The sequence below is a fragment of the Chlorocebus sabaeus genome, chromosome 25, assembly GCF_047675955.1.
Source record: "Chlorocebus sabaeus isolate Y175 chromosome 25, mChlSab1.0.hap1, whole genome shotgun sequence".
Classification (NCBI taxonomy): Eukaryota; Metazoa; Chordata; class Mammalia; order Primates; family Cercopithecidae; genus Chlorocebus; species Chlorocebus sabaeus.
In genome coordinates this window covers 44,192,996-44,219,177 of record NC_132928.1, presented here as the reverse complement: position 1 = coordinate 44,219,177, position 26,182 = coordinate 44,192,996, and the positions used below count along the sequence as shown (strand labels likewise).

The 26,182-nt window shown below is 39.4% G+C and overlaps 1 long non-coding RNA gene across 1 annotated transcript in view; it reads right to left on the bottom strand.

Annotated features, from left to right (window-relative positions):
* Nucleotides 1-7,969: 7,969 nt before the first annotated feature.
* LOC140710199 (uncharacterized) overlaps nt 7,970-26,182 on the bottom strand; it is a 72,422-nt gene continuing 54,209 nt past the window's right edge. The window contains exons 3-4 of the long non-coding RNA XR_012091140.1: nt 12,995-13,155; nt 7,970-8,262 (exon numbers count right to left, since the gene is read on the bottom strand). This is a non-coding gene — a long non-coding RNA (uncharacterized lncRNA). The remainder of the gene's footprint in view (nt 8,263-12,994; nt 13,156-26,182) is intronic.

Below are 26,182 nucleotides of genomic sequence, written 5' to 3'. Positions count from 1 at the left end.
AGACTGGTATTTGTCTGGTTAAGTTGTTTTTGCCAGTGCACACAGCAGCAAATCTCATCAGAATCTGCTCTCCTAGGCATTTCTTCCACCTCTTGATATGCAGAATCATTTTCTTTCAGTAAATATTTGGATGTTCCCAAGTGAGCTCCGTCAATGGTGCTTTATTTCTGAGATAGGATAGCTGAGAAGTGCTGTGTTCATGTGGGTGATTAGGTTGTTCTTCCGTTTTCTTTCCTCTGAAACACTTTTTAGACATAAATCTTAAGTATGGATAGGACTTGGAGGTGGTGGGGGGCGGGGGCCTTCAGTCTGTCATTATGGTTTTAACCAGAAAAAATAGTTAAGGCAGAACCTGTAGTGGAAAACCAGAGGCTGATCCAAGAAATGGCCACAGGAGAGCCCTGAGTTGGAACAGTCTCTTGCTGAGATGGCTAGTAGTATATCCATGCAACTCTTTTTTTTTTTTTCTTACCAGCTTTATTGAGGTATAATTGTATGCCTAAAACATTGCACATATTTAATGTATATAATTTGTCTTGATTAAAGATTTTTCTAATTTTATAGGAAAGAAACAGCAATGACTAAAATTAAATAGATCCCTGTCCCTTTATGTCACAGAGATCTGAGAAATGAGAAAAACAGGATTGTACTGATTTTTTTTTCTCAGCTAAAGTTATCTCAGAAACACAGATTAGAGTGGAACCTTCTCTACCATGCTCTGAGGGGCTGTGAATGACCCCTGGCATGGGAGGAGTCTCCGGTGTGTATACTGAATTGCTTCCTCATGATCCTCTGCCTCCAACTGTTTCCCTGTGCTCTGGTTCTCATTGCATCAAGGCCAGCGTGTGCCCTCAGAGGTGGGTGGGGCATGCTCATGGCAAGAGAAGCAAGATCCCCCGGCTCCCAGTGGTTGATCTAAAGGACAAAAACTTCTTCAGTAGAAAGAACAAAATAAATGCTTCTTGGCTGAAATCTACCAGCCTAGGAGTGAAGGAAGCAAGTCAAGGGGCTAGGAAGAAGTTAATAAAACCTAAACGCATTAAGACATGAAAGGTCTGTAATCTGACCTCAACTTACCTGTTCAGTTGGATTTTTTGACATGCCAACAGCACTGAGATGTGAAGTTTCTGCAACCGTCCTGTGGTCTTTCACCTTTGTGCCTTTGCTTATGCTGACCCAGGGAGCATGCCCTCCAGGGAGCCTGCTGTGATCTGGATGTTTGCATCTCTCCCAGATTCATACACTGGACTCCTAACCTCTAAGATTATTATATTAGGAGATTGGGACTTTGGGAGGTGAGAGAGGGTGGAGCCCTCAAGAATAAGGTCCTTACAAATGAGGCCCGAGAGAGACCACTTGCCCTCCATCTTGTGAGGACAGCCAGAAGGTACCATCTATGAACCAGAAAGCCTTTACCAATTGCTGAATCTGCTGACGCCTTGATCTTGGACTTCCTAGCACACAGAGTATGAGAAATAAATTTCTGTTGTTTGTAAGGTATACAGTTTATGGCATTTTGTGAGAGCAGCCCAAATGAACTGAACCTACTCTGAATCCCCTTTGTTAGATGTGTCCAGATTTCCTCCTTTCTACTTCCATTAATATCCAGAGCATTACTCTATACTGTGCTGTTACATTGTCATATCATCTTGCAATGCCTACCTCTTACTCACACAGCTCCTTGAGGACAGGGGCTATGTCCAAGTTATTTGTATATTCCCAGGGCTTAGACAGTGCTGTGTAGGCACTTAATGTTTGTTAAGTGAATGAATAAGACAGAGCAAGAGTATATAAACAGAAGTGACCTACAAAGTAGTTGCATCTTTTGACTTTAGAGTTAGGACAAGACCTATGATCAAGGGTATTCTAGTGATCCCATCCTGGGCCTGAGAATTTAAAAGAAAGTTGTCTCAGGTCTTACCATTGCCTGTATCTTGTGGACTTCCAATCAGATTGAACTGAGCGAATTGTCGTACTAAGCTAATTAAGTACCAAGTTAATTGTTGTTATTTTATTTTTTCAAAGTTTTTGAGTGTAATTATTTAATGTTTAGAGTACAAATACCAAGACCTTTGCTTTAGCAGATAAGACACTATTTACCTATTTACATAATTATGTAATTTACATAATTGTTTTACTTCCATGTTGTTTGATCTATCTTCTCTTCACCCCTTCTTTTTTTTGTTTTTTGTTTGTTTGTTTTTTGTTTTTTTGAGATAGAGTCTCATTCTGTCACCAGGTGGGAGTGGCATGATTTTGGCTCACTGCAGCCTCCGCCTCCCAGGTTCAAGCAATTCTCATGCCTCAGCCTCCCCAGTAGCTGGGAGTACAGATGTGTGCCACCACACCCAGCTAATTTTTTTGTGTGTTTTTAATAGAAATGGGGTTTCACCATGTTGGCCAGGATGGTCTTGATCTCTTGACCTCATGATCCACCTGCCTCAGCGTCCCAAAGTCCTGGGATTACAGGCATGAGCCACCATGCCCAGCCCACCACCCCTTCTTTATTGCTTATGTTAGGGACTTTTCTTTAATTATCTTCTTACTACGTTTGTATTCTGTTTTGGAGAGCTCAAGCTATGTCTGTGGATACTAATGTCAAACTCATTTTTTCCTTTTATTTTTCATAGTTCCTATGATTTTAAGATTTGATTTTGATGTAACTTTCTCTCTACCCTTCAATAAATCAAGTCTTCTTACCAGGCAAGAACAATGCCACTCTTGCAGTTTCAAATACAATATTAATATTGTATTTGAATTACATATAATAGTAATATTAATAATTATGATTTATTGAGCATTTTCTGTACACTGTGCAACTGTGTAAATAATTTACAGGTTTTAGCTCATCTAAACCCTCCTCATTAGGCCAGACTCCTTGCTTGAGGCTAGGAGTTCGTGACCAGCCTGGGCAACCTAGTGAGACCCCCATCCCAAATAAATAAATAAATAAAGCCACTTCACTATGAGAGATACCAGTAGGTCTGAAAGTTAGATCTACCTTTCTCTACTTTTAGCTGCCTCCATGTGGACACCTCTCAGGTGGCTCCACCCCCACATCCTGAGGTGCACAAGCTCTGGGACAGGACAGCCGAAACACACATCTCAGCTCTGTCAACAGCTAGCTGTGTGATCTTGGGGAAAATTTCTTAAGTTTTTGGTGTCTCGTTGCCTTCATCTATAAGACGGGATAACAACAGGACCTTGACAATTGCAATGTGTGAAAAGTTCATATGTATGAATCAGTATATTTGTGTTCTCTGGTTGCCATAATACATTAACACAAACTGAGTGTCCTAAAACAAGAGAAACTCATTCTCTCACAGTTCTGGAAGCCGGAATATCTAAGTCAAGGTGTTGGCAGGGCTGCACTCTCTTCAAAGGCTCTAGAGGAAGATTCTTCCAAGCCTCATCCAGCTGGTGGTTCCAGATGTTCCTTGGCTTGTAGCAGCATAGGCACAATCTCTGCCTCCGTCTTCCTGTGGCCTTCTCTTCCTTCCCATTTCTCTCTGTGTCAAATCCTCTGCATTTCATTTAAAAGGACATTTGTCATTAGATTTAGGGCCCTCATGGATCCACCAGAATGATCTCATTTTAAATTACTTAATTTTTTTTTTTTTTTTTTTTTGAGACAGGATCTCACTCTGTTGTCCAGGATAGAGTACAGTGGTGAGATCTCAGCTTACTGCAGTGGCTCAAGCGATTCTCCAACCTCAGCCTCCCGAGTAGCTGAGACTATAGGTATGCACCACCACATCTGCAGGGTTTCGCTGTGTTGCCCAGGCTGGTCTCAAACTCCTGGACTCAAGCAATCTGCTTGCCTTGGCCTCCCAAAGTGCTAGGATTACAGGTGTGAGCCACTGTGGTTGGCCAAATACTTAATTTAACAACATGTGCAAAGCCTTTTTTTTTCCTTCAAATAAGGTCACATTCACAGGGCCTGCTCTTCTGTAACTGACTCATCTATAACATCTCTGTGCTCATAATCTTGGAAGTCTCAGTTAATCCTTGACTGTCTTCCTCACTGCTCTCAAGTACTTGTCTGGCAAACCTGTTGATTCTGCTTTCAGACAGCTTTCTTTTCTGTGCCTACTCCTGTTCTTGGTTCAAATTCTCATTAGGATGAGAGTTATTCTTCCCTACAGTTGTTTGCATTTCCAATTTATGCTCTGCATTGCCTCTAGATATGTTTTCCTAATGTACACCTCCTGCCTAAAAATTCCAAAGGTTTTCTGTTGCACACAATTATAGTAGTAATAGCCAAAATTAGCACTGGTATCTCTCCCATTTCACTAGTAGGGAAACTCAAGTTCAGAAAAGATCAAATGAGGGTCCCGGAATGGTGGCTCATGCCTGTAATCCCAGCACTTTGGGAGGCCGAGGCAGGCGGATCACTTGAGACCAGGATTTCAAGACCAGCCTGGCCAATATACAGAAAATTAGCCTGTCATGGTGGTGGGCACCTGTAATCCCAGCCACTCAGGAGTCTGAGGCAGGAGAATTGCTTGAACCTGGGAGGCAGAGGTTGCAGTGAGCCGAGATTGCAGTGAGCCGAGATTGTACCACTGCACTTCAGCCTGGGTGATAGAGTGAAACTCTGTTTTGGAAAAAAAAAAAAAAAAGATTAAATGATATGTCCTCAAGATCACGTAGCTTTGTAATTAGCAGAGACCGAAATTGAGCCCAAGTCTTCTAAATTTATGCTTTGATGTCCAGAGCTTAGTTTATTACTTGAAGTATTCACACAGCACTTCAAAGTCAACCTTTTCCATTTATATTCCTGACATTCCTTGACATTGATCTGTCATTCCACCCATAACTTCCCTTGTTCTACAATGATTTTATGCCTTTGCATTTTGATTGTTTCTACCAGGAGGGCTGGCTCGCCTCTTCATTTTTTCCTGACCCATTTTTCTATTTTTTTTTTTTTTCACGACTGTGCAAGGAAAGTTCACTTACTCTGCAAAGCCTTGCCCAGTTCCCAGGAGCAGTTAGATGCTTACTCCCCAAAGCTCTGGTGGCAGCTTACACATATTCCCATTATAACACTTCCATATCATCTTTTCATTGTTCACATGTCTTTCTGGACAAACATCTCACTGGTTTATATAGCCCCAGTGCTCAGCTCATCAGAGATGATCAACAAATATTTGCTGAAATATTTCAGCTAAAATTGCAGAACTAAAAGAAATCGTTCTTTTAGCTCACTAAAAATCAACTTATCAGGCATTTGAAAAAATAAGAAATGTAATGATTAAGTTAAGAGGCAGAGCTCTGAGTGGGAATAATGGGAATATTGAAATCTCTGTAATAGCTCTTTTGTTACAGTCAAATTAGCTTCTCACACCTTGAACAGGTGGTGACTATTTCTAACTCTATGCCTTTACTTAAGCCATTCTCCTCCCACAAATGTCCTCCCCACTACTCTGAAGTTTTGCAGTCTACCCATCATCAAGGCCAAGTCCTATCTACTCCATAAAGGAGACCTCTAAGCTGCCCATCCCATCTCTAACTCTACTGTGCTAGGCCTCACAGTGGCAGTTTCCTGACTTTATTGGTATTGCCTGTACACCCCATCTGTGAAGGAATAAAAGCATAGTTAAATGTTTACCTAGTAATAAAGCAAAAGTCTATATACATTGTTCCATTTTTAGTCTTCAAAAAGTCAAGTGCCTTGATAAGTGAACTGTGTTTTGGAGAAGCAGTACACTGATTTTTACAAAATGAAACTTTTGATTAGAGGTATATGTTATGGTTTGAATAGATGTGTTCCTCCAAAATTCATATGTTAGAACCTAATATCCAATGTGATAGTATTAAGAGGTAGGGTCCATGGGGAAGTGATTAAGTCATGAGTGTTCCCAGTCTGTGGCGTTTTGTCATAATAGCAAGAATGGACTAAGACAGCCTGTATTAGAATCTAACAGTTGTTCTGTGGCATTAAGTCCTTCCTAATTCCACAGTCATGGAACTTTTAGGTGAGCATGCCACTGCCCGAAATAATGACTCCATTTTCCATGCTCCATGGCAACTAGGCATGGCCATGTGACTAAGTTCTGGACCCTGAGATGTATATATAATTGTAGTGTGGTAGCTCTGGGGGAACTTTGATTAAAAGCTAGTGCTTATGTACACTGTGTTTTTCTCTTCATTTTTTCCTTCTGGAATATGAATGCTACCATCTTGGAAAGTGAATGAATAAATTAAAAAGAAGAAGCCTGGCTGATCTATAGTTGCCAGATTTAGCAAATAAAAACACAAGATGACCAATAAATACTGCATGGGACATACTGGTGTTGAAATGTTACTCAACGTTTACCTGGAATTCAGATTTTACTGAGTATTCTGTGTTTTATCTGGCAGCCCTAACTGGAACCCCACTATGGAATGCTATACCCACCCTAAGAAGTCTCCCAGGACTTTTACACATGAGGGAACTAAACCACCATTATATTTTTCTGTTGCTTACAACCAAACAGAATTCCACAAATTCAAAGCAGAAAAAGAGGCCAACCTATGTCTTCTCATACTAAATCTCATGATTGTAACATTTTATCATAATGCCTCTTTGGTGAAATGACTATAGATCTGCTAAGTTCTTCAGGGTCACCAGTAACTGCAATATTTTGTATTTCATATACTCTTTTGTGTTTTAAAGAACTTTCATACGTTTGAGTTTATTTACTATTTTCAATGATCTCACTTTTTAATTTTGCAGATGAAGTTTGGAGATTTGCCTAAGTTCATGTAACTAGTAAGAAGTTGGTGTGGGGCTTGAATTTGGAACTTCTGACTCTGAGTTTGCTGGTCTTCCTGCTAGTCCACAGCTTCCCCTCTTAAATTGGTAAATTCACTAGGAATAAAATGGGGGAGAAGGTGCCTCCTGTTGTAGGGATTTATTGGAAAAAAAGAGAGGCCATGCTCTATCTCATACGCTCAGGTACCACAGGTGCAGCATCCAAGTCCCCTAAGGTTCATGGAGAATGAGTATGCCAGGGAAATAATGGCTTTAGCTGGGAGGGACCAGTACCTTAATTCTCTCACACTACTGCATAAAAATAGAAGTTATCGACTGGGAGCAGTGCCTCACACCTGTACTCCCATCACTTTGGGAGGCTGAGGCAGGCAGATCACCTGAGGTCAGGAGTTTGCGACCAACCTGGCCAACGTGGTGAAACCCTGTCTCTACTAAAAATGCCAAAATTAGCTGAGTGTGGTGGTGGCTGCTTGTAATCCCAGCTACTCGGGAGGCTGAGGTAGGAGAATTGCTTGAACCCAGGAGATGAAGGTTGCAGTGAACTGAGATCACGCCATTGTGCTCCAGCCTGGGTGACAGAGCAAGACTTCGTCTCAAAAAAAAATAGAAGTTATCTTGATCATATTATTCTTACTAGTTGCTGAAAGCCCTACTAACTTTTTGGTGGCTTTGAGTAAGAGTTCACTTTGCCCTGCAGCAAGGAAGTCATGCCTCCATATAGAAATTTGGATCAAAACTCTGGTTTTTCCGCCGGGTGCAGTGGCTCACACCTGTAATCCCGGCACTATGGGAGGTCAAGATGGGCAGATCACCTGAGTTTAGGAGTTCCAGACCAGCCTGGCCAACATGGAGAAAACCCATCTCTACTAAAAATACAAAAAAGTAGCCAGGCATGGTGGTGCACACCTGTAATCACAGCTACTCGGGAGGCTGAGACAGGAGAATTGCTTGAACTCAGGAGGTGGAGGCTGTAGTGAGCTGAGAGTGCACCACTGCATCCCATCCTGGGCAACAGAGTGAGACTCTGTCTCAAACAAAAACAAACATAACTCTGTTTTTTCAAACTGTGGTTTCTGGACAGGTGCTTTAGGGGTTCAGCAAACATTTGATTCAAATGTTGTTTTCATATTTATCTTAACCACGATATCTATAATATTAATTAGTAGGGGTAAATAATGCTAGCTGTTGTACCAAACACCCCAAAATTAGATGTTTAACACAAGACCAGTTTATTTCTTGCTATTCCAAACCTATTAAAGATGTTCCCGCTCTGCAGGTGGCCTGCTACATTAGTCCTTCAGAAACCAAGCTCCTTCGATATTACAGCCCTGTCCTTCTCTAGATCCTCAGTCCTTTCCAGTGCAGTACAGTTGCTGAGCAAAGGGTTGGAGGGTTGCCGTGGGGGCTTTGCAGGTCCAGGTCTGGAAGTGGTGTATGTCTGTTCTACTCACACTTCACTAGCTGGAGCTCAGACAAATGACCACAGGAAGACTGGTAAATTTGAGCTGTGAACCCAGAGAGAAAAGGAACTTATTTTTGTCAAGGACACAGCTATCTGTCTCTACCACAATTTTTTAAAATATCTTTTAACTTTTTGGGTACTACAGCTTACTACTATGTTGCCAATGTTAATAACTTCTTTCAGTGCAGATTTTGGAATTAAACTTCTCTGTTTTATTTAGTTAAAGAATATCCTAAGGTTGCAAGAAAAGCTATTATAAAAACATCTGTTACCATTTACAGTCATTTATCTGTGGCAATCACTGTCATCCTTGACAAAAGTCATTGCAAAGACAATACCAAAATAAATTATATTCTAAAACTGATGTATGTTTATAAGTCATTCATGAACTCAGATCTCATTCATCTAAAAACACTTCCTTGTTCTCAGTGACTGACTTTATAACATTTAACAGAAATGTGAACTTATAAAATAAACTTATATTAATAGAATATTTTTATCTGTTCTGGATATATTAAGGTTGCCCATAAGGTTTATCTTGAAAAGGGTTCCAGTGCGTAACAAATTTAAAACAGTGATATCTAAAGTCTCTTCTAGCTCTAACATTTATAATGCTTTCTATTTTTATATGCCATTGAAAGGAAGACTAACTCCTGATTGCATATAAATGGTGCAATGCAAGTAAAGTTATTTTCCTTAGTAGAAAAGTTAAGTAGCACTGGGAAAACTGTTGCATAATGTGCTTCCCCAACATGTAACTTAAATAACTTAAATAAATTATTTTAGAAATTCCTAGAGACTTGAAATCTTCTGAGGTGTCTACCAACTGATAATCCATGCAAATAATTTCCACAGCTTATTTGATATTTGCAAGTGAAACACACTTTCGCTTGTTCATAATTAAGCACATCTCTCCTGCGTTAACTATAATGTCAAGTGAGTGGGAGGTCTGTTTAATTAAAGAGCTCCAGACCTTTCAAGGATCAGCATTGATGGCCTTCTACTTCAGATCCCTTCTTGATGAGGTTTAAATGTCCTTTTTGGGAACTATGGGCTCCTTTGCTGCTTCTTTAAAGGAGTAGCCCCTGCCTACCTCACTCAGAGGCTGCCTTGGGTCTGAAATATATCACCAGACAATTGCGCCATATATCTGATATTGCGAAGGCTATAGGTGCTGTGGCTTTTGTTTTCAGGGTTGCAGATGGAGATGAAGGTCATAATTCCTTTTCCCATGACTGCTGGCAGCAGCTGCAGGGTTACTAAGGGAACAGCCACAGACCACAGTATGATGAGAGAAATAAACTCAGGTGACTCTGTCTGTCTTGCTTGAATAAAGCCTTAGAGACCTGCCTTCATTAGGGAATCCTTGCATAGGGCCAGCCAGGCTCCTGGAACCATCACTGCCCTCTACTGGATCAGCATAGGAGTCCATGAAGCCAGTGGGTCCTTCTAATGAACTGGGTGTTAGCCGTTGAGCTCTGAGGAAGTGGCGACCACAGAATTTATCCTCAGTTCACCTCATGCACTTATCCAGTGACAATGGTTTACTTGGTTTGACATCTGCTTGTACTGAAACTACTCACATCTGTGAGATCTGTCAGATGCAGGTTCTACTCAATTTGGTACACTTGCACAGAAAATACCATTTTGGGTTTGAAAGCAGATACATTTAGATCAGAGACATGAAAAGACAAAATAACTTTAGAATGCTGAAAAAGGCCTTGGCAACTCTGAAATGGTGTTTTCATTTAAGGCTAATTTGTATGTCAAAGCAGACTCAGGGAAGTCCATTTGAAAAAATCCCCTTAGAAATGACTATTATTTCTATTATGTTTAGTCTTTAATGTGCAGAACACTGTGGAGCTGGGACAGTGAGACTTGGCAGCCCATTTGCTTTAGCCACCAAATGTGACTTTTTTTTGGTCCCCAGAATCACTTCTGTTACTTTTTCCAGAATTTCTCATTCTCATCCCCTTCTACTTATTTTCAGTCTTTTATTTTGACCCACGCCTCTATTTTTTTTTTTATCCAACCCTCTGCAATGAATGACAAAAATGGAATACCGAAGGAGAAAATAACTTAAAGCTATGAAATACACGTTTGATCTACATGTTCCCTGGAGAAAGTGTAGAACATTCAGACAAGAATAAAGAGGAAGGTTAGATCACCCTGTTTGCTCTCTGCATCCATCCTTCTCCACCTTGCTGAGTGCCTGGGGAAGCTGAGCTGCATCCAAAGGCCCCTTTGCCTTCTGACTTCTGCTGGAGTTTTGCCCGTGTGAGTAAAGTTGGACCTGACTTCCTTCCTGTGGGGTTGTAGCTGGCTGTCTCTGTGCCTTGACTGAAGGGCACAGCTCTGTCCAGCAGCCCTCTCTCTAAAGGTTCAGGAACCCACTCCCTCCTCCAGCCCCTTGTGGCCTAGGCTGCTAATGGGGCTGACCCTGGGAACCCGTACCATTCTTCACCCATACCTCACAAACAGTCCCTTAAGACACTCTCCTCAAATTACCCAGTATATGAGTTTTATCAGTTTTCTGCTGAAACACAGGATGGTATAATCATAATCCAGACTTAGAGATAAATATGGGTAATAATGTTGGAGTATCTCCTTTGCTACCTTTATTATCCTGTGGGATCAGATTAAATTATGAGTTACAGATGTAGCCTAATTCTGTGTATACATCTTTATAACTTACTTTATATCTTACCCCTCCCACATGTAATTACTTATGAGAGTGACCCCCATTGTTACAATCTTCCCTATCTCAAATAATGAGCTTTATTTACTACATTTTGTTTCACTATATGGATAGAACTGAATTTATTTTAGGATTTAAGAGCAACTCTGTGATCTATCTTCTGAATCCCCTCAAACTTAAAGTCTCCCTATTTCTTATATGTATTTATCTGCTGGTTCAACTTTGTAAGACAGAGGGTTTGACTGGCTCAATGTGTCACACACCTCTTCTGGGGTACCCCTATTGGATGAAAGCTCAAGCTGGGTTACCTCAAGGACAGTTGGGCCTCTTTATGTTCAGCCTTTACTAACCTCAGTGGTTAAGTGACTTCTCCTAGTTCCCATCCTAGTAAATGGCAGAGCTGGAACTTGAACCCATGACTGCTGTCTCTAAACCCAGGGCTTATCTACTCCAAAATGTATCTGCCAACATGTAAAACTCAGTCTCTACATCTAACCACAGAAACCACAGTTGTAAGTCACAGAAGAATGTCAATTTTTTAAAAATGTGTGTGGTTCCAAAGAAATGAACTATCAAGTCACGAAAAGACCTGGAGAAAATGTCAGTGCATATCACCAAATGAAAGAAGTCTATTTGCAAAGTCTACACACTGTAGGTTTCCAACTATGTGACATTCCAGAAATGGCAAAACTATGGAGACAGTAAATGATCAGTGGTTGCCGGGGGGGAGGGAGAAGAGATGAATAGGTGGAGCACAGAAGACTTTTTTTTTTCTTTCCTTTTTTTTTTTTTTTTTTTTTTTTGAGACAGACTCTCACTCTGTCGCCCAGGTTGGAGTGCAGTGACGCGATCTCGGCTCACTGCAAGCTCTGCCTCCTGGGTTCACGCCATTCTTCTGTCTCGGCCTCCCCAGTAGCTGGGACTACAGGCGCCCACCACCACGCCTGGCTAATTTTTTGTATTTTTTTAGTAGAGACGTGGTTTCACCGTGTTAAGACAGTGAAACTACTCTGTATGCTACTGTAATGGTGCATACATGTCGTTATAAATTAGGAAAAATTCACAGAATGTGCACCTCTGAGGTGAACACTAACATAAACTATAGTCTTTCAGTGATAATGATGTATCAGTATAGGTTCATAATTGTCATAACTGTACTACTCAGGTGGGGGATATTGACAATGGGGAGGCTGTGCATATGTGGCGAAGGGGTTATCTCTGTACCTTCTGGGAATCTCTGTATCTTTTGCTCAATTTTGCTGTCAACCTAAAACTGCTCTAAAAACTAAGATTTCTTCCTTTTAAAAAAATGTGTGGTTCCTTTTAAATTGGTATACTATTAATTTCCATTGCCAGCAGATTTACTGTGTTTAACTCTAGTTTTCATTTAAGAAAAATGACTGACTTTTCTCTTTATCACAAATGTCTGCAATAAACTGACATTCCCACCACAGGGGCGTTCGCACTGGAAACCAGTTTTCCTATTGTTATTTTAAAGCAGTGTCAGCATCCATCTCCTACATTCAGATAATGTGGACACATAATCAGTTACCAAACATATTTAAATCAGAGGCCTACTGAAGCGTTTCACACTTGAATCTTGTAGTGAAGATATAAGAGATTGTTTTTATTTAAAGCCCTAGAGATTTAGATGAATAAACTAGAAGCTTAATTTGAGACTTTCAAAATCCTGAGATCTATCCAGGCATCCATCATACATGACAGAATGATTATACCACCTCCAGAACTAGGTGTGTGATGACGCACTGAGTTAATCTCCTCCTATTCCAATGTATACTACATATATCTTTTATTCAATATATTGAGTACAGAAATTTAAAGCTCAGAACTTTGACATTCTCATGCATTAATTTCTTTTTGTTTAAACAACATAAAGAGATAGTGTTCATTAGAGAGGATCATAATGGACATATGTGGATAGATTTTCCTGTTGGTTGTTCAAAAAGCAAATGGCAAAAATATGTGTCTCTATGTAAACATATTTTCTGAAATTGGGTCAAAAGGATCAATGACTAGTTTGTGGTGTGTGAGTCCTGTTGACGATGTGTGTACTGACCATTCATGCTTCCAGAGCTTCCTTTCTGTTGATCAGGGTTTACAGGAATGATGTTTTAGAAATTTGGTCACCTGGTTTGTAAAGTAAGGTCTCCCTGGGCAGAGTTTTGCTTTTCCCTTTGTCCTCTGAGGTAGATTTATAGGCAGCTCTTGTTATTTACACTAAAGAAAGGAGGAGAAAGAGATATTTGATAAAACTGGATAATCGTAAAATCATTTGGGGGGGGGTTAGAATTCATAGTTTATTTTTAGATAACAGATATACTTCCTTAACCTCATTTTCTTTGGACTAATTTTAGACATTTATTCCTATTACTTGAACACACAGTGGTAAATGGCAGCAGAGGCATTTCCAAAGCATGAAGGATCACCGGGGAAAAGAATGAGATTAAAATTTTGCCATGGATATTGCCATGCTGTTCTTACACAGTTAAATAACTTAGTTCTGTGAAATTTGCTCATGGTGTCGTCTTTTAAGAAGTTATATACTGTAAAATATATATATGCATATGTTAATTTTGTTTATGTATATATCTATATACATATTTTTATTCCTTTATAATATAGTTATCTATTATATTCTGTATATTTTATTACATGCATATCAACATATATAATTAGTAATATATGTTATATAACATGTATAATTGTTACAGTCCTTTATATGTTATTATTATATGTGCTATAAAAAATACATAAAGGAATAAAATAAATAAGGTTCTGGTTCTGTCACTGATTTACTGCATGATCAGTGTGGACTGGGAGTAGGGTGACCAATCATCCCTCCTTTGCCTAGGACTGAGAAGTTTCCAGGGATGTGGGACTTCCAGTTTTAAAGCCAGGGTGAGCTATTCAGCTGAGTTCAGGGGAGTAGCTGTGGACCAGGTAGGGGCGAGTTTTTTTGGTGGCCCAAGCCAAGTATATATTGCAAAAATATAGTGAGCAAAATAGTGGGTCAAGAAAAGGGCCAGTGGAGAGTTAAGGAGCAAAGCTGAAGTTCACAGCCATCCAAAGCTTTAGACATTGAAGAGTGTTTCTGCATGGAGCCAAATGAAATTAGAATAAGCTGGGCCCATTCTACGTGGATAATGAGGTATGGCTCTCCCAAGAATTCTATAATAGTCAGCTGGCTACTCTAAGGGTCTTCTCATTCAGTTCTCTCTGCTGCAGGGACCAACTGCCACAGGACTTACAGAGCCAATAGAGGAAGTCAGCACTTTCCTTCAGGGGAGTAGATTGTTTTCATCCTATGCAAGGGGTAAAGTAAACATTACAGTTTAATAATGAACTTTTGTTTCTTATTTTCATTTTTGAAAAGTACTGAATATTTAATTTTATAAGTCTATAGGAAAATTGGGTGGTATTACATGACACTCCAAAATGATTTCCCTAAAAGTTACCCTCCACTAATTAGTGGATTAGTTATCCTCGTCCACTAATCCAAAGTTAGTCCGTGGATGAATGTGGTCTGACAGGTAGTGGTGGTCTGTGATTTTACCCTACTCTTTCTCCATGAGAAGAAAGGCTCAAGTTTCTCTCGGGATCTAAATGGGTAGAATATGTGTCCAGCCCCAATGGGGTATATTGCCTCTCTCCATCCTCTGGCAGGAGAGGCACTACTCTGAACTCATAGTATATTTACTTAGTGTCCTATATATATTAACAAATTTTAAAATGTACAAAGTGGAGATTTTTGAATACAGAAAAAATAGAGGTAGGGAAACAAGGGTAAATCTGGAAGTGAATCCACAAAATGCATGCTGAGAGGTTCTGTATGGTGGATGGGCAAGGGCACCAAGTTGGCATTGTGCATAGAGAAAAACATGGTCCAATATGTGAATCACTCTCCATAAGATACAACAAGCCAGTGCTAGAAGAAAAGCTCAATGCTTCTTTGTATGAAGGCAAGAGGGAAGTTTTTCCAGCGGGTCTTCATAAGAAGGATACTTTGAAATGTAATAAGCCACATTTTCAATAGTATCTTGACAGGCATTTCACAGAAGTGCTTTCTATGATGTTCCTCAGATAAAGACTGATGGCATAAATTCACAGCTCAATTCAATAAAAATTCCTATCTTAAATTCTTTCAGAACAAAGTAAGGTATGAATATACACATTTTTAAAAGTCATCAAACAATGGGAAGAACTAAACGAGACGGTCTAGTTATGAAAATCTCTGCTGGCCTGGAACAACCCAAAGACAGATTTTAGAGTATGCAGTGGAATGTCTGGATTTTCTGTCCTTCAGGCAATTCTGCATAATGGTGTTTCTAAAACAAGCTTTTGAAGTATTGAAAGCAATGAGTTTGATGGGATCCTGCCTGACACATACCTCCTGAAATTCACTCTGCTCTGTGGCTGACTATGTCCGGAACCCATTGATAATTCCTCATGTGAATGTTGGGAATGCAAGCACAGACAACACCTGAACAGAGGCCAGCCTGCCTTTTCTTGGAGGTGGGCCAAGGAATGGTTGTGGCGGCACCAAAGCTCGTCTCACAATTCTGGTTCTTCCCCAATGCATGGAGTCATGGAAGGGCCCCAACATTCTATACCTGTAGAACATTATGGTAAGAATTGAAGTATGTGAAAAAAGTTACTCTTTTTGAATTATCTGGGTCTATGGGGAACTGAGGTTCTTTTTTGACCAGGCCTCAGATACATCTCTTTGGCTTCATTTTAACACTGTTCTCAAAATCACCTCAGAATGGTACCTGGGACCTCCATTGACTTCCTGATTTTACTTTGGTTGCTCTATAACTGCCCTCCCGCTCTGAGCAGCTTGGCCTAAGTTTTCTCTTTATCTCTTTCTTCATTTTCTTTCTTTTCACCCACCTGCCTGCCCTTCCTTCCTTCCTTCTGCCTGCCTGCCTGCCTGCCTGTCTGCCTGCCTTGCCCCTGCCATAATTCATACCTAACCTCACAGGCTCTTTCAGAGCTGTTAAGTAAAATTCTATAAGTAAAAACTCTCTGTATAATTTTTTTTTCACCTGCTGCTCAACCCACCTGGTGACCCAGAGCTCCAATTTCTCATAAGAGTTGCCACTACCTCTCTCGATTAAATTTCCAGGTTCATATTTTTGCACAATTGTTTTCTATAAACATGCATGAACACAAATAGGATTATTTATGAGATTTATTTCAGTCAAATTACTCTGATTCCAACCAATCTAAAGACATGTCCAACTTACCCATGGTTTTGGACAAGATGGGGTGGGGCGGACAGTAAACCATGTTTTTTATTATATCCTGTCTTTGACAGATATTAGGAGACTAGACCAGTATGGAGTGATATGACCTTGTTAGTAATTTTTTCTTGGGATGCTTATCACATTGTACAGAATCTCCTGTTGATCTTTCTAATTTTTTTGTAATCCATGCAAGCTGTACGTTTCCTTGTAAAAAATTGATATTTGGGAAAATATTTTTATCCTGAGAAGTTTCCAGAAATAGAGATTTTTTTGAATCTTATGAGCTATGAGACATTTAACCAAAGAAAATTTTCAAAAACTATTTTAAATGGATACTCCATATATATTGTGCTTAATTTTTCAAGAGACACAGTATTAGGAGCACTTTTGACCAAATATCTGCTGTTCTGTTGATAACCTTGAAGCTGACCTCTTTCCTATTAAATAATTAGCATTTGGAACTTTTATATGGATAAATAAAACTGCAGTGTCACTTTCCATTTAAGCAATATTTTTCATTTCTTTGGCACTTCTAGCCACTCTTTTTTTTTTTTTTTTTAACTTGTGTCCTTGAGGTAGTCATTCATTTTGGATCTTAAATATCAAGATTTCAGCATTTGTCCTTTTAGAGACTGTGTCATAAAGCTGAACTCTAACACTTGAAAATTATTAGAGTTTACCACTTTACAGCTGTTCTGATAGTTCATCACTGCTTGGCTTTCAGCTTGCTCTATAAATTCAGGTATGTAATACCTGACTCTGAACAAAAATGTTTTGAAGTGTTTTAGCAACCAAACAAGCCATGCAATGAGAAAGAGATGCAGACGACTCGCTTGTGGTTATGGTTGTCAAGGAAACCATTTCCGTATATAGTGTTTGACAACAGCCATGTTTTTTTAAAGACCATAAAAACAAAGCTTGTCCAGAAGCATGAAGAAGAAAGCATACAATGAAATAAGCCACAGCCAACTAGAAGTTACGAGAATGCATTAGATACAAAATGCTAGATATCAATTGATGAGATATTTTGTAACGTAGAAATAAAAGTCAAGAGAGATAACATGTTGAAAAGTGTGGCAGAGGCCGGGCGCGGTGGCTCAAGCCTGTAATCCCAGCACTTTGGGAGGCCGAGATGGGTGGATCACGAGGTCAGGAGATCGAGACCATCCTGGCTAACACGGTGAAACCCCGTCTCTACTAAAAATACAAAAAAATTAGCCGGGCGAGGTGGCGGCGCCTGTAGTCCCAGCTACTCGGGAGCCTGAGGCAGGAGAATGGCGGGAACCCGGGAGGCGGAGCTTGCAGTGAGCTGAGATTGCGCCATTGCACTCCAGCCTGGGCGACAGAGCCAGACTCAGTCTCAAAAAAAAAAAAAAAAAAGAAAAAAAAAGAAAAGTGTGGCAGCAAAATGCCCTTGCTGAAGCAAGGTCAAAGTCTCAGTATGTTCTCAAAATATACTGTGTGCATTTTTAGAGGAATTGTTTAATTAAACAAACAGCTTCATCTTTGCCATACACAAACTCATGGAATGGAATTTAAACAGCTTTGATAACATAATCAGTGGGAGGTTTGAATATATTGCCCAGCAATAGACTACACTGCTAGAGCTACAAAAGCTGAAGGAAATGGAGAGCTCATTTGGGGGTTTTGTCTAGTTTATGCTACGTTTCGCTTTCAAAGAGGAATGAACTGTGGTGCATAGTGATGCTGAAGATCTTTATGGAGGGAAAAGGATCCTAAAATGTTGATTATGGATAAAGTCTATTTTGAATGCTGTTTCTCAAGGTCTATACATATAGAGCAAAACCCCAAGGAGGAAAAGATGGCTGGGCATGGTGACTCATGCCTGTAATCCCATCACTTGGGGAGGCTGAGGCAGCAGATCACTTGAGGTCAGAAGCTCAAGACCAGCCTGGAGAACATGGTGAAACCCTCTCTCTACTAAAAAAAAAAAAAAAAAAAAAAAAAAAATAGCTGGGCATGATGGTGCGTGCCCATAATCCCAGCTACTCAGGAGGCTGAGGCAGGAGAATCACTTGAACCTGGGAGGTGGAAGTTACAGTGAGCCAAGACCATGTCACTGCACTCCAGCCTGGGCAACAGAGTGAGACTCTGTCTCAAAAAAAAAAAGAAAAAAGAAAGAAAAGAAAAAAAAAATGATGTTGGTTTGACATTGCAGCTTTTATTCTAAAATGTGGATTCCCATTCATAAAATGTGAAACATAAAGCACAAAGACGTGGCAAAAGTGGAACTGTAAGGTGCATGATTCTATACAGAAAGGGGTAAATGGAGCCTACTCTGAAACTATCCAACCTACAAAAAAAGAACATGTGGTTTGAAAGATACATGATTTGACATGTTGGAAATCAGATGAAAGTCCAATGAAAAGACATAATTTCTGAATAGATTCTAATATCTAAAAGAAATGGTTTCATTATTGCTTGAGCAATTTCTCATTTCATAAACTATTAGTGTAATTATTTGTGTAAGCAAAAAAATTGATTTTATACTTCTCCCTTCCTTTTTCTTTGATATGTACACGTAACTGCAGCATATGACATAGTAAAATTTTCACATTTTTTTCTTTACAATTTTTTCTTTACATTTTCACAAAGGAAATGTTGTTTGGGCAACTTATGATGTGCAAAGATAGAGCCAACTCACTACTGCCTGTTGCCTCACATTTAAGTATCATTTATTTCTAAAGATTATGAAATACTTATTTCATCCTAATGCCTCTTTCACATTATTCATCAGTATTTTAATACAGAATAAGAAAAGCAAAACAGAATTAATATATTTTAAGGGCAAGATGACTGACCTCAGGATGACTGATTCTCTTTCATGAGAATGCTGTAAGAAAGTAAGTGGGGAATGAACCGGAGGAGGAGAACAAGGCATCACAGGATGTCTTCAGACCCCTGTGGCATTTTAGTCTGTACAAAAAAGACCTAACCCAGTGCTTCACATGTAGGTGATTAATTTTTCCCCTTCTATTACCTCCCAGACTTTGCAACCAAAATTTTCAGATTTTTTACCTTCTATGATCTCTTAAAACTTCCATTTTCTAATTAGTCAATCTAAAAGCATTACAATGACCAAAATGGTGAAAAGTCTGGAAATCATATTACATGAAAAGGGGAGCATGCATTTGAAGAACTGTCACATAGAAAAGGAATTTCACTTTTTCTGTGTGACTTTCATAGAACCAACTATGACCAGTGGGTAGTAGCTATATCATAGTAGATATTCAAGTCCTCCGAGTTGCTAAAAATAGACTCAGCTGCTTTAAGACGTAGAAAGCTAGCCATTTTTGGAGGGGACCTTTTAGGATTTTCACTGCATCAACTATCTCCAATGGCACTTTCCCTTAGGCTGGACATTCTCATGTCTCTTCCTTTAATGCAAGCTCTTCTCCTCCTAATCTTCTTCTTATCTAAGTGTGAAACAGGCACCAAGTGCTATGGATTTGATCCCCTTACTATCTCTTGAGCCTGTCCTCTTCTTTCCATCTCACTGCCACTCCATCATAGTTCCTGTCTCTTTGAAATGTGAGCTTCCTGAAGGCATGAGTTGTCTTATTTTTTTATACCTAGTTAGCTAGCCTGATAGATGGATACTCAGTAAATACATACTGAATGAATATGTGACTCTCAACAATTCACTCTGAAATCATTTGGTTTGAATGGCAACCTTGTCTATTCATTCAAAAACATTTTTTGAGCATCTACTACGTGCATTGGAGGATATCTGGATGAATAAGACATAGTGATTTCCCCCTTAAGCTCATAGTCTAGTTGGAAGAAAAATATGTAAATGAAAATGGACTTGGCTCAGGCAATGTTATGAAAACAAATATATACCTGATCGACTTAATTGAAGTTACAGACTATCAGATTTCTATCATTTGGCAGGAGTTCTGCAGCCAGATCCACCAGGTGTTCTTTGAGAGGCCAAGGAGAGCACTGGGTATCACAGAGCTAAAGGGATCGCCATCTGGAGATGTGGGAGGACATCCATACGTGAATGAATGAGCCAAGCAAGATCACGAGGAAAAGCCACAGTTCTGGTTCTCACTACCAGCCTTTCCTTGCTAGGAACCGTCTTTCCTTTGTCTAGAGATTCTCATGGTTTCATTTTTCTCCTCGGGCCTCATATCTTTCTACTTCAAACTCTGTTTCATATTGGTTTGCTGTCAAACTGGTTTCTTCTTAAATTCACAGTGCATATGTAGTTTCAGAGCTTTTGATTCTTCAGTCTCCAATTGTTTAAAGTTCAGACTTTCCGCTTGGCTTCACAAACACAGTTAGCTATTATATGATTACTTAGTTACTTATTTTCCTATTTCCAATTTTACCAATCCAGGCAAATGCATGAAATGTTAGAGATGAGAGGCTCCTCCAATGTTACATTTTCTGTTAACCAGTTCATTGAATGCCTATTCCTTCCCTGCACCAAATGTTCTAGTCAAAGTGTTCTCTGCAGCTTCAGTGAGAGTGGTTTTATGGACCACCTTGGATTTAAGAAGGGGGGAAAATACATTCTTGACTGAGTATGGCCTGGAAGACTTTTCTCTCATTCCTGTGATGCTCCTCTCCGTCTAGTTATTTCTGGTTTCCAACTAATAAATGTCCCTGAGCTATAGTCCTCCTGCAACAAAATGTAATTTTACTATTCTATCTTTTCCAGCCTCCTCCTACATAAGCAGGCTGGGTATGACTATTTTCATAGAGGAAGAACATTAGGGAATTGATCTAGTGTATATGTTCACGAGACACAGAAGAGTCATGGGAGTGAGATCAAGATGAAGGAATAAGAGATGTACAAGAAGTAAAACAATCTTCTCCATTTGTGACCACAAGTTTTAGTTTCTTTTTAGCTTCAAATTTCCTTCCATTTAATCTCTAATTGTTCAGACATTCAGAACACAAGACATTGAAGTGAGCTTTGTCTCATGAACCTTGACTTCCGACTCTGAAGTCTGAGTGTCTGACTCCACGTACACAGCAGGCAACCTGTGACACACCTAAGCCACGTGATACTATCAGATCGCATCACAGTCAAGTGAAAAACAGGTAAAGCCTAAAGTCTGTCAGTGGAATCATAAAAAATAGCCTCAGGTCAGTTTCCAAAAGCATTTGACTTAAGAGGGGGAAAAAAAAAGAGGCTGTATTCTGATTTTATAATCTAGCCAGTTATTCATTCACCAGAAATGTGTTATTTTCCAGTGACGCAAGGCTTGCTTACTTTATCAAGTATTCCATTACTGCCTTGGAATGACTGGGGGTGGGATGGAGTAGTATGGAAAACAAAGCAAAAAAAACATGTTTTCAAACTCTCTCCAACTCATTTAAAATTTCCATTTAGTCGAACAGGCATTTGTTTGGTTATTGCTTTCCAAGTCTTGAGATCGTTTAAGCACCTATACTCTTTGGAACTTCTCCTGCATCTTTTCCTTTTCATTTAGAATTAAATTCTACTGTCATTTATTGTTCACCCTCTGCATACCAAATTTGGCATCTCTGCTGATTTTCTGTTTCCATAGGAATGAAAGTGCCCTTGAGAAAATATCACCTTCAAACCTTATGTTCATGGAAGGCTTAGATCCCAAATTTACTTAGACCTCTTGGGCTCAAGATCACATAGATTTTTTTTTCCTCAGTAAGTAGCTCATTTTAGAGGTGGATAATACAGAATTGCATGTTTTAAATAATGAAATATGACCAACTCCAGACTTACTAAGAAAAAATTTTGACATGGATAATCTCAAACTCAAACTGTATAATGAAAATTATGCAGAACATTTAAATCATGCATGAACTAATCATCTTTCTAAACTTATCCAACACTTTCTGCTAACTCCTGATTATGTGGGAGTTGCTGATCTGTTTTTCAGATTCTCTGGGAGTCTCCTAAGGTCATGTTCTGTCCTCGTGTTCATATTTCTGTGCTTAAACGGAAGCCCAGGTTCCAGGCTTCTACTTCCAAAAGGAGTAGGAAAAAATCCTCTGAGTCCCTTGAATCATGAGACCATGGTAAAAGCCAGCTCTACCCTGGGTCAGATTAAGTGGCAGCTAAACTGCCTGACTTTGTAAATCTTCCTGAAATCACTACTTCAACTTGGTCTGAAAATCCCCTCCAGCATATTCTACATGCAGATGATTATCTCTAGAAGACCATTGTTAAAACCGAGAGGCAGGGCCGGGACTGCTCATCTTTATGTGGTCTATACAGAGCACCTGGCTCAGGCTTTGTACGTGTTTGTCAAATGGATGGATATTTTTTGTAGAAGAGAGGCCCTGACTTCGTTTGCCTAATTAGCTAATTAATATGAAAAGACATCACAACCAGAGAGGGTGAGGCTTGAGGAAGACGTTCATGATAGGCAAATGGTAACAAAATGGAAGGAATTGTGCTGTACATTTGAATGCGAGTGCTAAGAACCCCACTAGAAATACCAAATCAGGATCTTTGGAGAGTGGGGCGCAAGAGTATGCATTTTTGTTAAACTCCACAGGAAATTTCGAAACACAGCTATGGCTGGAAATTCTTCCAACAAAAGAAAGTTTCCTTCAGTTTAGTGCTCTCTGGATAAGTGTGAAGACAATAGCTACTTATGAAATGCCTGCTTGATTGGATGAATAAATAAATCAAGGTCCAGGTAGAAGCTGAGTCCTTAATTACAGTTATGTCCCTGCTGCCCTTATTTTATCCAGGCCCGAACCTCCATAGCAGCACTACCTATTCCTCAGCTATAATCTGGAGGATAAACGGGAAGCCAGGAAGAGCAATGAGAAGACAAATAAAAGATGATGATTAAAAATATAATTTCAGGATGCTTTGGATTACATCTGGTCTCCTCATGCTCCCCCAAAAAAGAGGCAGATTGGCATCCCATCTCCTCCAGTCAGCTTACAGCATATGCATGATCAAAAGTAATTTATGGCTCCTTTTCAGGCTCAGCTCTGAAGCAGAGAAGCTGACATTAAAATGGTTCATGTGACAGAAATGTGGCCTTGGAGGACCCTCAGAGGAGTTCCAAATCAGATCAGCTGTCTTTCATTAATCAAAAATTGGCTGTAGTTCACTCCTCTATTTGGAACAAGTCTAGCCTTCCATCAAAATGGCAGAATGGTGAGTTCACGGATAAGAGTTTAGCATGAAACTTGGTACACACTTGTTATTGCAATCTCAGGCTGTAAAATGAAATGTCTTAAAGGCCTGATCAACCTCATCATTTGCAGTACCACATTTAGCATATCTTTGTACATTTTCTTTTATTCTTGATTGCTCCCCTCCTTCTTCCAATGCAAATGAGTGGCTGGTGCTCAGTGAGTTGTGTCCTTAATGCATTCAGCTGAAATCTCCAATTATAGTCAGGACTGGGGACAGTCTTCAAGAAAAAAAAAAAAAAAAAAAACACTGGCAGAGGGGAAAACTTGACATTAATGCCATTGAGCCAAACACTGTGGTAAGTACTCTGCAGCACAGAAATCCATTGAGATAGCCACTATTATCTCCATCTTGTAGATGAAGATAGTGAGGTTCCAAGAAGTCAAGAGATTTTCCTAAATGTACGTGTGCAATAATATAGAGGCATAGAAGGTAAAGAGGTAGAGGGGAAAGAAGGCAAAGTGGGAGGAAGTCAGCCAAAGAAGCTAGTGTAGTAGTGTTCTGGGCAGAAGAAATATTTTAGAGGCAGAGAGCATTTGGGGAACTGAAATTTTGAAATTCAGGGAAAGGAGTAACAGGAGATGGGCTTCCAGAAGGAAGGAGGCATTGGGAGGGAGGTGCCTCCTAAGGATCCTTGAGAGATATGTTAATGAGCCTGGACTGCATTCAAGGGAAGTTATATGGTTTGAAGTGGGGAAATGACATGGTGAGATTTGTGTTTCACAAGGATTACATTGAATGCAGCATAGAAAATAGAGGCAACATGGAGGAGAGGTGACCACTGGTTGTGGTAGTCTTGACAAATGACAAAGCCTGGTACGGTACAGTAGTAGTGGGGAACAGAGATACACATCAGAAGTAGAATAACACAGGGTTTAGTGACAGACTCTATGTGGGAGATAAGAAGCCATGATAAATCCTAACTGATGATGAGCGTGGATCTTCAAGGAAAGATATGGTGGGAGAATGAAATGTGGGGGTTTTCTGAGCTTGGAACCAGTTCTTACTCTGGTTCTGTATTCTAACTTTTCTAGACTAAAAACTCCAGAAGGGTAGAAATCTTGCAGTCTAATTTCTCCCTACTCATTTGATATGTGAAAGAACCCAGAGAAGAGTTGAGTTTGAATGTCAGCTCCGTAATTTAATAACTTTGATATAGTATGAAGAAGATACTTAATGTCTAATCAGAGCCCACTACATTTTGGGCTCGAGGAAGACAACATTGAGTGAGAATGAAAAATCTTTACCTTTATGAAACTTTAGTTCGGAAGACAGACAATAAGGAAATACAGAAACACCAGATAATTACAAACTGTGATAAATGCCATTAAAGAAATGAAAACAAGGATGATGAGATAGAGCTAAAGAATGAGAATTAGTCAGCCACTAAGAAACTCGGCGAAGAACATTCCAGGCAAGTGCAAAGTCTGCAAGTGTGAAAGGGCATGGTGGGACAAGTAACAGGAACTCCAGGCTGTGAAGAGATTAAGTTTTATTCTAAGAGCAAGAGAAGCCATTCATGGATTTTAAGCAAAGGAAACAACAGATCCAGATTTACATTTTCATAATATCATTCTAGCTGTTGAATGGAGATCATGAATTAGAGATAAAGTGAAAAGAGAGAGACTAGCTAGGAGGCTATTGTAGTTGTCCAAGAAAAATAAAAGTGTCTTAAATAATAATAGTTAATGCATAGAATTTTTTTTTTTTTTTTTTTTTTTTGAGATGGAACCTCACTTTGTCACCCAGGCTGGAGTGCAGTGGTGTGATCTCGGCTCACTGCAACCCCACCTCCTGGGTTCAAGTCATTCTCCTGCCTCAGCCTCCTGAGTAGCTGGGACTACAGGTGCCTGCTATCCTGCCCAGCTGATATTTGTATTTTTCTAGAGACAGGGTTCTGCCATGTTGGCCAGGCTGGTCTTGAACTCCTGACCTCAGTTGATCCGATTGCCTCGGCCTCCCAAAGTGCTGGAATTACAGACATAAACCACCACACCCAGCCTCATAGAAACTCTTTATAGACTTGTAAGCAAATTTTCATGGATTATTTATTTGAGGCAAGTTTTGGACAAAAACACTATAAATATATTACCTAATTTACAGTTTTCTGTCATATTTTTAAAATTTTCATAATATAGAAATGTTGAAATAATAATAGTATTAGACCATGTACCTACCACCAAGATTCTGCAATCAACCTTTTACTATTCTTGGTTTGCCACAAATGTATCCCTCTACTCATCTCTCTATCAATCCACCTTATTTTTTAATGAATTTCAAAGTAAATGCAAGCATCAATACACTTCACTTCTAAACACTTCAACATGAATACAATTAACTAGGGATCCATTTTTTTATTATTTCTCTTTTATTCTTCTGTCATCAAACATACATATTATAAATGTACAAATTTACATATACCATTCAGTGAGTTTGACAAATACATGCACTCAAGTATGATCCAGTCTGTTTTACTCCTCTCCTTTGGGAACTCCAGTGACACTTTGTGAGAATTTTTCATATTGTCCCACAGGTCCCTAAGACTCTGTCATTTTGTTCAATCTTTTTTCTCTCTGTTCTTCAGTTTGGATAATCTATTGATCTACCTTCAAGTTTACATTCTTCTATCATCTCCAATCTGCTGTTAATCTCACCCAGTGATATATATATTTTTTAATTTCAGTTTTGTGTTTTTCAGCTCTAGAATTTCTTTTGGTTCTTTGTTGTAGTTTATGTTACTCTGTCAAATTTTCCTGCTTTTTTATTTATAATAAAGATATTTTCCTTTGCTATATTGTGCATAGTTATAATAGTGGCTTTAAAA